General features: G+C 36.3%; 1 pseudogene; it reads right to left on the bottom strand.

The window, feature by feature from the left end:
- Positions 1-1,911: 1,911 nt before the first annotated feature.
- LOC149540633 (cullin-1 pseudogene) lies at positions 1,912-14,985 on the bottom strand (annotated as a pseudogene).
- Positions 14,986-17,648: the final 2,663 nt, after the last annotated feature.

Below are 17,648 nucleotides of genomic sequence, written 5' to 3'. Positions count from 1 at the left end.
AATACATAAACTGGTAAAACTAAATGTAACTCAAGATACTTCACATGATCTAACATTAATTTCCAATATCTCAGAATAACAACACATGAAATGAACTAAAAATCTACATGAGAGTAGATTTGTGGCCTTCACTACTAGAGCTTAGCTCAATAGATAGGAAGTAAAACCATCAACAACCTTGGTTTCATAGTAGAACACTAGAACCTCACTGATATCACAAAAAAAACTGCCAACCCCTACAAAAAAGAAGAAGAAAGAATAATATAAGAGGAAAGAAATCCCAAATTTGATCAAAATATGACAAGTGTCCCCTCAGAATCCTTTCCCAAAAAGCTAAAAAACCTCTTTCTACCCTCTCTCTGTAACTCCATATCAAATCCTCATCAATTTTTCTTTCCAAAAGCATAAAATATCTTAGATATTTGATTAAACAAATAACTAATTTTAATGCCTGATCTGGAAACAAGGCAAAGGAAAAAATTGGTTAAAATTGAACTCTATAAGCTATGAAAACCTCTTAGAACCACTTTAGGCTTCAACAAACTTCAACATTTGCCTCCTCCCTTATTCTAATGCTCCATGATGAATTTTGCCCATTCCACTGAGAATGCTTGGAAAAAAAAAATTGATTATAGAGTGAACCAGCGAAGACCTACTCAAAAACTAACTACACAAAAATAAAATTGACTTCTTCCTGGTTCCAACGATATATTGAAGTGCCTATTTTGGATTAAAAAAAGCCCTTGTGGTGGCCATTTGAAACTCAGGCTCCTGTTCATGGCTTTACATTAAAATTGAAAAATTTAAAAGATTTATATAGTCACTACTATATAAAAACTTAAATAATTCAAAACTTAACCATTTTGAAATTTCATACATTCAAACTTTGAATTTTCATTTTTTTATATATTTTCAATTTTATATCTTCTTTCCAATCCTCATAGGCCAAGTGTCAACATTTGATTGGCTCTCGACCTAGGTGGGTCCCACATCTCCTATGCATTTGAAACATTTTAATATTAATATTTTATTAATATTTTAGACCTTTTTCTCTCATAGCATTAGGACCCCTTCAAATTTGCTTTATGCTCATATGCATTCCTTCAAATTTTGAACCACCGGAAGCCTTTTAAATTTTCTTTATGTACTTACACTCACATGAACCCCATAGCACTTTAAACTTTGTTTTATGCCCATACACATTCCTTCAATTTTTGTAGGGTTGTAACACTCTTAACATCCACCTCTTGACCATACGGGGTAATCAGAGCAATGTAGGGCTTTGAAATTTGATTTTTGGGCGTATGCTTGCTTATTAAAATTTAACGAGTCAAAATACTTTAACTTAAGACCCAACAGGCCCCTTCATAGGCTGGGCCTACAACGGGAGCCCACGGCTTATAAAGAGCAAAGTCTTTAAGACATCTTATATCATGTGTGGAAGTATATTTAAATAGTATAAAGTTTCAATACAACATGAATGTGGGACAAAAGCTCCCTTACTATGATGGTATTTCTTCTTACTAAGGGTATCTGTGCCTATGGCATAGAGTGCCCTATTTCCTCTTTTATGTCATGGGTTGCTCTTTCTTGGTGTGTCCAACTTTGTTTTCTTTCCATGAATTTTCCTTGCTCATCTGCATGTCATGCCTTGGAATACCCCTTCCTCCAAGTGAATACTATCCCTTGCTATGAATTCTTTATTCCTGGTGGGTTATGGCATCTTTTCTTGCATGTGGGTTTAAGATTATGGAGTGGCTTCTTTATGAGTTCTCCTTGTTTTCTATAGCTTCTCTCTTCAATGGTGTCTACTCTTTACATGTGGAACTTCTACTCTTTAATGCAACAACTTCCTTGCCGTGAATGCCCTTAGCCTTGGCCATTTGAGGCCTCTTCTATAGTCTATTGCCTTCAAATGCCATGGCTTGTTGTTCCTTTATGTATTGCTGCTTTATTTTGTGGATTATGTTGGAGCTGATTGCTCCCTTGCTCCCCATATGCTATCTGCATAAAAATGCCCACAACATTTTTCAGCAAATAACGATCTACTTGATCTCCCTCACATCCTCGATCAATCAATGCAATGACAATGCCTCTTACATTAGCATTCACTTCTTGATAAACTAGATAACAAAAATTTTTAAGACCAATCATATTAAGACCAGGAAGGGAGCTCTGTGGGATGAAATATTGGTCCATATAGGTAAAGAAACAAGATAGCCACCGAACCATTATTTTGTGGTTATCCCATCATCTCACAAGCTCTCTCAACATAAAATCTTCATGTTTTTCCCTTAAAGAAGATAATACCATTGAATTAATATACTCTTCAAAAGACACTCTATATTTGTCATATAGTTGTTGGGAGTAGTTATGTGGATGCTTCTGCGTGCTCATGTTGTAGATAATTGTCTACAAGACTGTCCATTATACTGCATCGAAAGGGTCCTGAGAATTTTCCTCTAATATGTTCTCTATCTTTCTAATATCATTGCTAATAAGCTACCATCCATCCTCTAATTCTATAATTTGCACTCAGCCATTATCAATTGAGTCCTTGTTTTGATCAACTAAGGTTAGTCCTCTTCCATAGAGATTCTTGCCTTGTTTTCTAGCAACAATTGCTAATTAAGTAGAATAATAACTTTAGAAGCATCAAGAGCCACCATCAAAATGTGCATCTCCTTCTTAGCAAAAAACCCTTGAAAAAGCTTCGTGAATGTAAGACCTATCTTGCCCAACTGGTGAGATTTTCAGAAAAGAGAAAGCCCTATTGCTGAAAAGACTCCACAAGTTTGTGCATAGGGCATATAATAAGGTTAAGGTCTATTATTTAATATATTAAATCTCTCCACCTTATTTTTATCACCTTATTAATCTGATAGGATTGGTCAGGCCCCAAAGTGGGTCCAGCTAATTTTTTTTTTTCATTTACAAACGACTAAACTGCAAAACTAACTCATTCACCCAATGACACTGATTTGAAACAAATTTGACCACTAAAAGCAAATTTGAAGCTCATTTTATATCTTTCTATAAACTGTCAATTTGGTGTTAGGAGGTCCTTTGACTGGCCTTAAAAATTGATCAAACACCTGACCGGGTTTTGAAATCGAACATATTGAATCTCTACTCCACACACTTTTACCCTATCAAATCTCATCTCATGAGAAATTTTCAGTCAAAAGATATTGATTGACGAAGTTATCGTTCAATATTGCCTGCAAGAAAACAAGTTAGAAAACCATAACATGCATTTGGATTTGGCTTTGAAAATTAGGTAAACAGACACTTGGGGAAACAAAAATTGGGGCATTTGCTCAGTGTCATGAGAAGAGTATAAATCTATGATTTGGGCTCATGAAAAATAATAGGACACAAATGAAAAGAATTCAAAGTGGGCTACTCAAAATTTATAGACTAAAAGCACTGACAGAAAAATAATTTTTGCAAATGGATTGGACTTGGGAAAGTGTGTAGACAGATTTGTCAAGACTTGAAAATTGGCATACTTAAAATATTTTCAGAGTACAACATATTGGTACAATCCATTTGATCTCACCTATCACTGATTGCAAGATATGACATCATGAACAAGGGTTCTGAAAAATTTGTATGTGCTGATACCAGTAAAACTTTATAAATTGCATCTGGAATCACGTTTGAAAACTGATCAAATGGATTTATCATAAGCTCAAAATTGAAACATGGCAAGTCTTTGACCTCTATAATATGATGCAAAAGGAAATTTTATATTCAGATCAACTAGTCAAAAGTTATGATAGGTCAAACAAGGCCTTTCAGAATTTTGCACAATTTGCAAGTGCATGAAAATAATAAATTACCAACTTTGAGGGGTTCAAAACCTAATCAAACTAATTTGAAATAACTCAAAATCTAAAACATTGTCTCTCAGGTATTGATACTAAATACTCCCAAAGTGGAAAGTCATGAAACATCACTAGGTGTGAGATATTCACACGTAAACATGGCCTCCTGTTGCTATTTGATACTTAGGCAAAAATGCAGATTTTACAATTGCTCAAAACGAGACTTCATAAAATGGCTCAGAATGACAATCTATCATCATGGGATGAGTAGACATGCTGAATGGAAAGTTTTAAAAAGATTAAACATCTTACGAGCTTCAAATGGGTAGCCGGGTACTGTAGACACCTAAAAATCCTTTAGAAAATAAAATATTTTTATTTTCTGAAAAAGGTCCTTGATGACATCATCATTAATTAATTTTGTATGCTATTAAATCCCTTTATCTTAATTAAAAACATTTAATTAAAGAATCCCTCCCAAAAATGTTTAAATCTTATTTAAACATTATTTCTTTATTTATTAATTATTTAATTAATAAATTGACCAAAAATCCCAAAATAAATAAATAATTTATTTCAATTTCCTTAAGACCACTAACCTCTTCCATAATCTTCTAATCCTTCTTTAATTTTGATTAAAGGCTAATCCCATCATTTCCTACCCCTAATCCCAACTCAAAATATTTAATTAAGATTAAATATTAATCCTCATGTTTATTAAAAATATTTTAATAAATATCTCCTCAACCCAAACCCTTGAAATAAATAAAAATTTATTTATTTCCTAAAACCCTTTTTTATCCTCATCCTAGGAAGTTCTAGACTCTTCTAGAAAGTCTTCATCCTCATCCAAAGCCTAGACTCTTCTAGAAGATGTCAATCCTTATCTTTAATCCTAATCCTAATCCCCTCCTAACCTTGTTACATTCCCTAAACATGGGTTAAGACTTGCTAACCCAAGCCAAAATTTAACAAATATCTCCTCCTTCACCCACCCTCATTAAATGCCATCCACTTGCCCATCTCTAACAAGCCTAATCTAATCTTAACCCAAGCCTAATCCAAGCCTTAATCATTTGCACATTCCTAAGTCAAGCTTAAGACTTTCTTAATCCAACCCAAGTCAAAATATCTCAACTCTCTCACAAATATCCCAACCATAAAATTTTATGAATCCCACAAAGCCATAAATGACTCTTACAAGCCCATCCATTGCTCTTACAAGCCATTATGAGGGTCTTTATGAGCTTTGAGCCTCCTTTGTTGACCCCTCAACCCCTCTTGCTCTAACCAATGACCCTGTGACATGTGTCACTCCTTGATTGGCTGTAAGGAAGCACAATCCATGTGCTCTCCTCTCATTCAATCTAAACCTTCCATAAGCTTTCTCCCATCCTTGCATCCTAGCCCTTGATCCCTCAAGCCCTTTGCCTATTTAAGGAATCCTCTCCCAAGCCATTTTAACACAATCTAGAAAGTAAAGCCATAATACCATTTTGAGAAGCCATTTTTTACATCAAATCCATTCACCAAAATCTATCAAAAATCCTCCATTTAAGCCCATTTGAGCATTTGAGCATACATACATAATCAAGCCATCTTAGCTATTAGACACACCTCTACATCAAGTGATCATCCTCATTGAGAGAGTTTCATACACATTGATGAGTTCACATTAGAGGAAGCGCTTCTGAGATTCATGGGAGCCGAAATTCCTCACAAGCAAACAAAGCCAGATTCTGCCTATATCTATAAGCTAGATCCCAAGGGGTATTTTGGAGAATATCTCCAACCTAGTTTTGATACACCCAAAATTGGAACTAAGTTGAATCTGGGACTAGCTAAGGTAGCGAAGAGAACCCCTCAGCAAGAAAATCTAGAGTCACAAGCAGAACATGAGGATTTAGCATTGCCTCCTCAAGATAATCAACCAGAGGTGTCTTCTATTCTAATTGAGGATACTAGAGAAGTCAACATTGATTCTTCAGATATCCCTAGACTTGTTCACATTGCTACATCCCTATCACAAGACCAAGTTGACCTCCTCTTTGAGGTCTTAAGAGAGAACATTGGTCAATTTGCATGGTCATATCAGGACATGCTAGGACTGGATCCAAAGCTTGTAGTTCATCATCTTGCAGTCGATCCAAAGATAAAGCCCATCAGAAAAAAAGCTTAGAAAAATGCACCCCAAGGTGGCATTACTGGTCAAAGATGAATTAGAAAGAATGTTAGCTGCTAAGGTTATCTGACCTATCAACTACTCATAGTGGATCTCCAACATGGTCCCCATCACTAAGCCTTTCGGTGACATCAGAATCTACACTGATTTCAAAAATCTTAACAAAGCTTGTCCAAAAGATGATTTTCCCTTGCCCAACATAGATATGATTGTAGATCTTATAGCTAGACATGAAATTTTGTCCCTCATGGATGGATTTTTTGGGTATAATCAAATCAAGATTGCAGAAGAGGATCAACATAAGACAACATTCACTACCCTTTGGGGAACCTTTTGCTACAACATGATGCCTTTTAGCTTAAAGAATGCTGGGGCTACCTATCAAAGAGCTATGACAGTCATTTTCCATGATCTTATCCATAGCATTTTGGAGGATTACGTGGATGATATCTTGGTTAAATATCATACCTTCATGGATCATCTTGTTGACCTGGAGAAAGTCTTTGATAGGTTAGCCAAATATCATCTCATGCTGAATCCCAAGAAATGTGTCTTTGGGGTCACATCTGGCAAGCTTCTAGGCTTTATAATTTCTAAACAAGGTATAGAGATTGACCCCAAGAAGGTCAAAGCTATCTTAGACATGCCTCCTCCCCAGACACTATGATAGCTTCTCACTCTTCAGGGAAAGCTTCAATCCATTCAGCACTTCATCTCCCAACTTGCAGATAAGTGTACGCCATTTGCACACTTACTGAAGAAGGATGAAAACTTCAAGTGGGATCCTTTATGTCAACACAACTTCGATCATCTCAAGCAGTATCTCATCAATCCCCCTATCTTGCTTCCACCCATTCCTGGTCGTCCCTTGATCTTGTACATATCAGCAATGCCTACTGCTCTAGGGGCACTTCTAGCATAGCTCGATGACTACGATAGAGAAAGAGCCATCTACTACATCAGTAGAACCCTAGTTGGTTATGAACTCAATTATACTCCTATGGAAAAAGCTTGTTTGGTAGTTGTTTTCTCAACTCAAAAGCTTTGCCACTACATGCTAAGTCATACCATCCAACTAGTCTCCAAGATTGACCCTCTCAAGTATATGCTCTCCAAAACAACACTTACAGGCCATTTGGCCAAATGGGTTATGCTCCTTAGCGAATTTGACATCCTGTATGTGGATAGGAAGGCAATCAAAGGGCAAGCTATAGCAGATCACCTAGCTGATGTGCCTCTAGTAGATACATATCCTTTGATCACATAATTTCTAGATGAACATAATTGTCTAATTGAAGAACAACCCCCATGGAAAATTTATCTTGATGGCTCATATACATCTCATGGATTAGGGGTAGGAATATTGTTGGTCACACCTCAAGGAGATTACATTCCAAAAGCCTTCAAGCTACAATTCCCTAGCACCAACAATATAGCTGAATATGAGGTTCTTATAGCAGGATTAAAGATAGCTGCAGAATGGAACATCACTGAGTTACAAATCTTTAGCGATTCTCAGCTTATCATCAAGCAAGCCCTAAATGAATATCAAACCAAAGATGAAAAGTTATTACCCTACAAAGAGCTAGTTGATCAGCTAACCCAACATTTTACAAAGCTTCAGTTTACAAAGTGCCTCGAATACAGAACAAAGTAGCAGATGCTATGGCTACTATCAGCTCACTCTTGGAGATTCCCCAAGCAGTTACACAGTATGAGTTTTTAGTCGAGCAGCTCCTCACATGTGCCTATGCGAATGATGACTTAAACTATGTTTGTATCTTGGTTGGTCCCCAATCCCCTTGGTACCATGAGATTCACGCTTACCTTAAAGATGGTATCATCTCCCCTCACCTCACATGTACCCAATGCCAAAACCTCATCCAAAAATCATCCTGCTATGTTATCATAGCCAATACCCTATATCATCGGGGTTATCATGATACTCTCTCTAGATGTTTAGATGAAAATGAGGCCGCAATGGCATTAAAAGAAGTACACTTCAAACTTTGCGGTGCCCACATGAGTGGTATTGTCCTCATGTGATAAATCCTTAGAGCAGGCTACTATTGGCCTACCATTGAAGAAGACTCCTATGACTTTGTCAGAAAGTGTCTCCTGTGTCAGCAGCACACAAATCTTGTGCATGCTCTAGCACAAGATCTATAGCCTATTGCACCACCTTGGCCTTTCGCTTGTTGGGGCCTTGATCTAGTTGGAATGATCACACCTCTCTCATCTGATGGACATAAATGGATAATAATAGCTATAGACTATTTCACTAAATGGTTGGAAGTAGTCCCCCTAGTCTCAGCTACAAGAGTTTAGGTCTCCAAGTTCATCTTGTACCATATTGTTTGCCGCTTTGGCATCCCATCCACCATCTTCACCGACCACGGAGGTAACTTCAAAAATTTCAACATGAAAGAATTGTGTACTTCCCTTCGCATCCATCACTACTTTTCTAGCCCATATTTCCCATAAGGTAATGGCCAGGCAGAGGCAACTAATAAAACCATCCTCAAAATCCTAAAGAAAGTTGTCAATGATTCTAGCCGCGATTGGCACCTACAGATTAATCCTACCCTATGGGCTTATCAAACTTCCTTCTGTACATCCATAGGCACAACTCCATACTCCCTAGTCTATGGTACCAAAGCGGTACTACCTATAGAGGTTGAACTTCCCTCCTTGTGCATATCTTTGCAAGGGCAAATATCAGATGAATAATACAGAGTAGCCAGACTCACCCAGCTAGATCTCTTAAACGAGAAGCTACAACAAGCCTATGATCATCTCACAGTCTACCAAACTTGTCTCAAAAGGAATTTCAACAAGAAGGTACTTCCACGAAACTTTCAATTGGGTGACACGGTCCTCAAAGAAAACACGAAAGTCCAAGCAGATCGAGAAAAGAAAGGCAAGTTTGAACCTACATGGCTTGGTCCTTATATTGTCATTGCCTCCTTTGGCTCTGGAGCCTATCAACTATCTACACTGAAAGGAGAACTCTTGAATGATCCTACTAACATCATTCATCTTAAGAAGTTCTATGCTTGAAGATCCTTGGCATACCTAGCTTTTGAAAAATACAAAAAAAAATAGTAAAGAGAAATAAGCATCCAATGGTGAAAACTTGGCAATTTAAGCGCCTTGGATAGGTACCTTGGTGAAAACCTGGTAATTTAGGTGCCTTGTGTACTAAGACTAATCCATTATCTATCACTATCCTATCCCGCATCCATTCATCCACCATCCCATAAAACACCTGCTTGTTCCCTTGGTGTTCCAACCAAATATCCAAAATCTAGTGAAGCTTGTAAATACCTCCTGTATAGCTTGTAAATCTTGTACCTCAGCTTGTAAATCTTATACCCCAGCTTGTAAATCTTGTATCATCCCTTGTATCATAGCTTGTATATCCAAATCTTGTCCAAAGCTTGTACCATATTCCAGCTTGTATTATATACCAAAGCTTGTATCCTAGTTTGTATCCTATCACATGCACAAAAAGAACCCCATTTTCACTTAAGCTTTTCGCAAACCATCTACCTATCCACCTATCAATTATTACAAACATTCCACCCTTCATAAACATTTCCATCTCACAAAAACCAAAACATGAACAACCTTGTACATTTGTAACATATCTTGGTCTATCAGCTTGTACATCCTCTTTAGCTTAGTACCATTGTATCTATCCAGCTTTCGTGTCAGTTCCTCCTTGATCAACATCTTGCACACATCACACAACCCTTGGTTAGTTATTCTAATGCATCCTTTAGCTAGATCTCCTGTCACCAAAGTGTTATCCTTCTTAGTTCAGCTTGCTAGATGCATCACTCATCCAGATCCATCAGCTTAGGTGCTCTTCGATAGATCCTTGCAAAATATAGCTTTCCTCATGTTTGATCTTGGTCCATTAGTACCTCGTCCCACCCATCTCATTGGCAAACAGTTCTCTTTTAGATTTTCTCTTTCTTTTGTTTTGGGATCTTCCCTTTTAGGTCTTGAAGTATCTTTTCCAGACAATCTTTTTGTTTCCTCCTCAAGGTTGCCACGATCTTCCATATCATGGTATACTGTGAATGGGGCAATCTGGGCGTAAGGTCTTCATCAAGTCTTTTATTTGTTTTTCTTTTTTGCTTATGGGTTACCCAGTGTCAGTTTTGCTCTAATTCTTTTGGGATTCATGTGTGATGCTGGGGCAATCCTTGCGTGTTTGTTTTGAGTCAGTTCATCAATCCTTTGGACAGTTGGTGAAAAGGCCTTGATGTTCTTGGTAACCTTGGCAATTAACCAACAGTCCTATAGCAAATCTAGTGCTCAACTACATGGTGGTACTTCTCTTTGAAGTATCCCCCTGCTCAAAAAAGCTTCAATGGTTTCCCTTCATCTCCATTATCCCCCATCCATATCCAACATCTGTCTCTCCTACCCCAGCTTGTGCAACTATATCTCTCAGAATCAATCTTCACTTTTAGCTTTAGGGATCCACAATCCTAGTCTTAAGGATCCACCAATCAAATCAATCCACCAAGCCTCATCTTTCAAGCTCCACAATCCTAGTCTTAGGGATCTCTGAAACCCATCTTCTGCCAATCTGACTCTTTGAAATCCTGTTGCATCAACTTTATCATCCCATCATCCATCTCCCTATCTTGGATTCCTTTTTATAGCGCTCCGCTCCTTCATCCTCTGCAATCCTTGAGATCTTAAGCTTGCTTCCTCTTGTGCCTTTGATTCTCCCTTTATCATTCTCCTGTAGTGAGAGTTTTAGCTAACTAAACCTCTTCTCTTAAGCCAATCTGAGTCTCCTTGCTCATCTCAAATTCTTGTACTTTTCAAGAAGCCGTCGAGCCTCGCTTTCTCTCCCCACCGCCTTCTTGAGGGGGCATCTTGCAGTCCATTCTCTCCTCTTCTACTCTAGCCTTGGGCATCTTATTTTCTTATCTTTGATGCCATGCCACTTGCGACATCACATCAAGAGGGGCAAAATGTAGACACCTAAATCCTTTAGAAAATAAAGTAATTTTATTTTTTGAAAATTTTTTGGATGACATCATCATTTATTAATTAATTAATTACTTAATTAATTAATTTATTTTTATGCCATTAAATCCCTTTATCTTAATTAAAAATATTTAATTAAGGAATCCCTCCCAAAAATGTTTAAATCTTATTTAAACATTATTTCCTTATTTATTAATTATTTAATTAATAAATTGACCAAAAAACCCAAAATAAATAAAAAATTTATTTTTTGCCCAAAACTTGGCCAATTTCCTTAAGACCACTGACCTCTTCCAAAATCTTCTAATCCTTCTTTAATTTTGATTAAAGGCTAATCCCATCATTTCCTACCCCTAATCCCAACTCAAAATATTTAATTAAGATTAAATATTAATTCTCATGTTTATTAAAAAAGTTTTAATAAATATCTTCTCAACCCAAACTCTTGAAATAAATAAAACTTTATTTATTTTCTAAAAATCTAATTTATCCTCATCCTAAGAAGTTCTAGACTCTTCTAGAAAGTCTTCATCCTCATCCTAGGAAGTTCTAGACTATTCTAGAAAGTCTTTATCCTCATCCAAAGTCTAGACTCTTCTAGAAGATGTCTTTAAACCTAATCCTAATCCCCTCCTAACCTTGTCACATTCCCTAAACATGGGTTAAGACTTACTAACCCAAGCCAAAGTTAACAAATATCTCCTCTTTCACCCACCCTCATTAAATGCCATCCACTTGCCTATCCCTAAGCTAATCCTAAACCATCCTAATCCATCCTCTAATCATTTGCACAATCCTAAGCAAGCTTAAAACCTTCCTAATCAAGCCCAAGTCGAAATTCCTCTCATCTCCCTCAAAATATCCCAACCATAAAACTTTATGAAGCCCACTAGGCCATAAATGACTCTTCCAAGCCCTTTCATTGTTCTTACAAGCCATTATGAGGGTCTTTATTAAGATTTTATCCCTTGAGCCTCCTTTGTTGACTCATCCTTCCCCTTTCCTCCATCCTCTCACCCTGTGACATGTGTCACTCTTTGATTGGCTATAAGGAAGCACAATCCATGTGCTCTCCTCTCATGCAATCTGAGCCCTCCATGAGCTTTTCCCCATCCTTGCATCTTAGCCCTCAATCCCTCAAGCCTCTCGCCTATAAATTGGATCCTTCCCCTTTGAAAAAGAACAAAATCCATGAAGTAAAGTCATAATGCCATTTTAAGAAGCCATTTTACATCAAAACCATACACTCACACCCAAATTCCAACTCCATTTGAAGCCCTTTTTGAAGCATAAGCTTGAGCATACATCCTATCTATTTAGACAAAGCCACTTAACAAGAGAGCTTCTCATTGAGAGAGTCCATTAATGGCTCATATTATCAATTGAGAGCTCATCTTAGTCTATCTTGAAGTTTATGAATTTTGTTTAGTTTGTAGAAGCTTTATTTAAATTTGGTTTCTATTAGTATACTAACATTGCTCATATACATCTACAAGCTTCACTCACTACCATTTTGATTCCATAGTGTACATTCAACATCTCAGAGAGGAGATTTTGATTCTTGTTCTATAAGTTGATGATCTTATTCTCATGGGTAGCTCATCATCTATGCTTTAGAATGTTAAGATTGCATTGATGAACTAGTTTGAGATGATTGATCTTGGTTTGCTATACTATTTTCTTGGTCTTTAGATTGTTTAGTCTCCTACTGGGATTTTTGTGTATTGGCAGAAGTATGCTCTTGACATGCTTGATTGCAAGCCTTCTCCCACACCTTTTTAGTCAGGTGTCACTTTGTCTACTTCGTACTCTTTGCCTTCAATGGATGTTACTTTGTATCGATAGTTGGTTAGTAGCTTGTTGTACCTGACACACACTTGTCTTGATCTCTCTTTTGTAGTTGGCCTTGTCTCTCAATTTTCTTAGGACCCTCATGAGAGTCACTAGCAAGTTTCTGGGCATATTTTGCACTACATCTAGGATACACTCATGTATGGCATTCATTACACCATGGGGACTCCACACATTGTTGGCTATATCGACTTAGATTGGGTTGGTGATATTGATGATCAAAAGTCTACTTCTAGCTTCGTGTTCTATCTTGGCTCTAGTCTTATCACATGGTCATGCAAAAAGCAACATGCTCGAGCAGTTTCATCTATAGAGGCTGAGTACCTGGTCGTAGTACTTGCTAGTTAGAGGCTTTATGGCTTTGGCAGTTGATGAATGATTTTGGTTCTCCTCCCGATCATTCCACTATCTTGTGGTGTGATAATTAGAGTGCCATCCACATTTCATGTAACTCAGTGGAGCATCAGTATACCAAGAACATTGAGTTGCATATGCATTTCATCTGTCAGTTAATTTAGGATGGTGTTATTACATTGGAGTACATTCCCACTGATGCACAGGTTGTAGACATCTTCACTAAACCTTTTGCATCACCACACTATCTTTAGTTGCGGTCTATGCTTGGGGTTACAGAAGCTGTCCTTGGGGGGATTGGTTGAGGCCTTCCTTCCTTCACTTCATTTTTTTAAAGCTGTTTTTACCTATTTTTGGAGGAGGGTTTTTCCCATGTGGTTTTCCCTCTTTCTCCATTTTCAGAGGTTGTATTTCTTGCATTGTACATGGGTACCTAACATGGCCTTGTTGCTGTGACCCATCTTGCATTTTCTCTTAGTTTTGTGAGCTTAAGGCATCCCCCTAAGTTGCACTTAAGCGAGGGTGTTTGAGTAATTAATTAATTATTTACTTATTCTATTACTTAAGCTTACTTAGGTAAATGCATGTAGTTAATTTTTGTAGTGATGAGTTGTTGACAACACAAGACTTTTTTCCCTTCTAGCATGTTCCACCTTTTTGTGGAAGTGTGCTTAGTTGTCAACCTTATTTCTACCACCTTCCAACTTGTTCTACAAGCTTCCTTGAGGCTTTTATAAGAAGTTTCTCTCTTATTGTAAATTCATCCATTCACATAGAAATTTCATTTTCCTATTGTAAAATATTTTCTCTTGCATTGTTCGCTTCAAGATCTTGCTCCTTTGGTTTCTCTTCAGCAAGCTATTTGCATGCAAGTGATCTTGGTGCATTGCAGAGTCAGATTTTATCAACTCCTACAATCTTGTCGTAAGATCTTTGATTACTTGGTGAATGAAAATAAATGTCCAAATTTGATAAATACCTTAAAACTTTCATTTTAGGCCTGTAATAAATGTCTTTTGTCATGCCCCAAAATTTTCAATCCAAATCATCCTAATTTTTTTTTCTTTAATAAGATGCCATTGCTAAGTTGACAATAAAATTTCTGCAGTTTAATTTTTCTTTCAAAACATAAGGTTTACTTTTTATTATTATTAAAATAATAATAATTATTTCCTTAGTCACTAAATCTACTAATAAGGGCAATTCAAATTATAATAAAATATGCTTTAGTCAATACATCAATGATAACTCTGATACACAAAAAAAATCTAGCCATTACAATTCAATTAGAGAACTTATATTAATTATTTAAAAAGGATATAATTACATCTTTTTTACAACATGAATAAAGGTAAATATTTGTACTTCAAAAGAACACCCAATGTAAAGTATTTTTTGCAAGAAAAAGAACTTTGCTAAACATTTATCCTTCACACCAAAATTGTGACATACTTTCCCATGGCTCAACACAAGTGGAAGTACATGTGCAACAACTAGTGAACTTCACAAATATAAATATAGTTTCCCTTTTTAAAATAATATATATAATCAGACTCAATAATCTTAATGGGGGTACACAATGGGAAACTCTCCCTTTACACTTTAACATTCAAGGACTATCTATTTACACATAGAAGGACAGCACCAAGTATTTTCCTCCAAGCTTTAGCTTCAACTATCACCTGCAATGAAACACACAACAATACCCATGGGATGCTTTCCTCCAACCATATGCCTTTTCAAGACCACCCCCATGCTAGGAGAACCAATGCTAGGTGGTAACACAATTTGTTTTGAAAATCAATATCTTATACACAAAATTACACAACTTATACAACAAGTTTTATCACATACAATCATCACACTACAACACAATACTCCCCACCAAGGCTTACACAATGATTCACAAATGGAATCATAAACATTGGATGAAGGTGGGCTGTCCAAGGAGGAGAATTTCATATCCTTATGAATAACAAATCTTGCAATTGCAATATGCCACTAAGGCTTTTAAGAATCATGCCACAACAAGGCTATCAATAATCAAATGCCTCAACAAGGCTATCAATAATCAAATGCCTCAACAAGGCTATCAATAATCAAATGCCTCAACAAGGATATCAACACTTACTCTTCTTCACATATCCTCACTTGTACCTCCTATGGAACAATAGAAAGGTATATGGCTTCAATGGAGCCCATACTCCATGAAACTATCCCCTCTTCCAAGAGGAGGATTTCTCAACGTCAATGTTGAGCCAAACTGACCCCTTCACCCTAAAGATTCTCTTCACTCCCAAGGGTGAGTGAAGCCTTCACACCCAACACAATATTCAATCCACCACAACAAATCAAGAAAGAAAAACCAAATGCACATGAATCCAACATGCTCATTTACATACACAAACATCTATAGCATACACCATATGCAAGTCACATAATTCCTACAAGAACACTATCACAAGTTCCACATTTCAATTTCCATGAGATGAGACAAAAACCATGGCATGAAACACTAACCTCCTTCCAAGATGATGGTTGATGAATGGTGATGAAGAGCTTTTTCCCTCCTTGGCTTTCGAGTTTCTTCTCCTTTTGCCCCCAAATGTTTCCATCTCTCCCCTTGTTTCTAAGTCTCTACTTGTTTTTTTGAGTCCCCCCTCCACTCTTCCCAAAATTCCCTTATCTTCTCCCCTCCCCCAAAAACATTCCTTTATGCCCCCTTCTTTAATTTGGACCATATGGAAAACCCTAACTTTTGGGTGGTATCCTAGGTGCCTAGGGAAGAGCTATATACTAAGATATGACCCTAACCCCAAGGTGTACCATATGGGCCTTTAAAGAAAGTCCTAAACTAACCCTAGGGTGATTTTACCCTCCTAGAAATCTGCTCCAAGTTTGTATTCAAAAATCTAAGTGGGGGACAAATATCTTGGCTTCCTAAACAAGGAAACTCATGTTGGGTCACTTCATGGTTACCTAAGGGTCACTTAACTACTCACTGAACACACTTGGCATGTCACATCACAACACACGTGTCAATTGACACTACTTTTAAAACACATCACAATATACATTTGGCATGCCAATATAATTACACAAAAATACATTTAACCATTCATATCACCAAATAACTATTTTCACAAATAAAAATACATTAGTAATTAGGTTATCCCCTCCTTAGGGTCACCTAGCAAGGTTCTCCATGTGTCCATGGGCTTACTACCTGCACACTCATGAAAATATCAGTAGCCCAATATGAGGTATAAGAATATAAAATGAGATACAAAATATGTAATATTAATCCATAAATACTATTATCCATGGTATCAAAAATGTAAATCAACATAATGAGCTACCTATATGTATTCTTCATTTACAATAACACAATTATCATTTTACACTAGCATTTACAAAATTTCTCCAATATATACTATAAAACACCATTCAATATGATCACTCCTATACATTTTTGATTATAGCATAAATCAATATGTATCAGTATAAGATCACAAACATAGATGTATAATTCCATTCCGTTACCATTAGGATGCATGAATCATATTTCAATACTCAATTGTTAAACATGATTGACCCACATTAGATAGAAACCATAATATGATAAGATAAGTAGCACTAAGAATGCATCAATTTAGCATCATAATAATAAAAAACCTAGAATGGATAACCTTTCCTAAATAAAATTTTATGCATTCCTCACTAAGTCAGATTGACCAACATCTTGATGTCTATTGAATGTAATGTATCTTTTTACGAATTACCCATCTACAATTTACTATTACAACATCTAATTATCTTCATGTCTATTTACTCTAGTTTGTTTTCTATAAATACATTAATCATCCATTCTATCATACAACAAGTAAACTCAACCATCATTCATTTCCACTAATCATTAAAATGCTTTAGTAAACATTATTTGACTAATTTTATGCACAATCTTAACACTTGTCAATAGGTTACCATATTGGGGTTGTCAAATTACTCTAGTGGCAATGTGAGATCATTATTGCTATTATTATTATTTGGTTTTGAAAATCATGGTTTTATATATTGTATAAGAGGAGGGAAATTACATCTTCATACTTGGTTGGTGTATGATAACTAGTTCAGTCAAGGTTACTCATTCAGCCAAAAATAATTCATTTAGTCACTATATTACCTTCCTTGATTATTCAGTCTATATTGCAAATCTCAGTTAATATAGATTGTAGTACCCTTGATGCTTGGTACTTTATGATTTTATTTTAATTTTATTTTAATACATATTTACTTATGCAGATATGAACTTTTAACACTTCTATGCTAGGAACTGATGTAAGCTATAATATTGAGTATAGAGTTCCTACATACCTTCTTTCTTTAGTGAGATGTGGTATGATCATCTGATCCATCAA

The sequence above is a fragment of the Cupressus sempervirens genome, chromosome 9, assembly GCF_028749045.1.
Source record: "Cupressus sempervirens isolate cs-2001-9-10 chromosome 9, ASM2874904v1, whole genome shotgun sequence".
Taxonomy (NCBI): domain Eukaryota; kingdom Viridiplantae; phylum Streptophyta; class Pinopsida; order Cupressales; family Cupressaceae; genus Cupressus; species Cupressus sempervirens.
The sequence above is the reverse complement of the archived record's forward strand: the minus strand, read 5'-3'. Positions and strand labels throughout refer to the sequence as shown.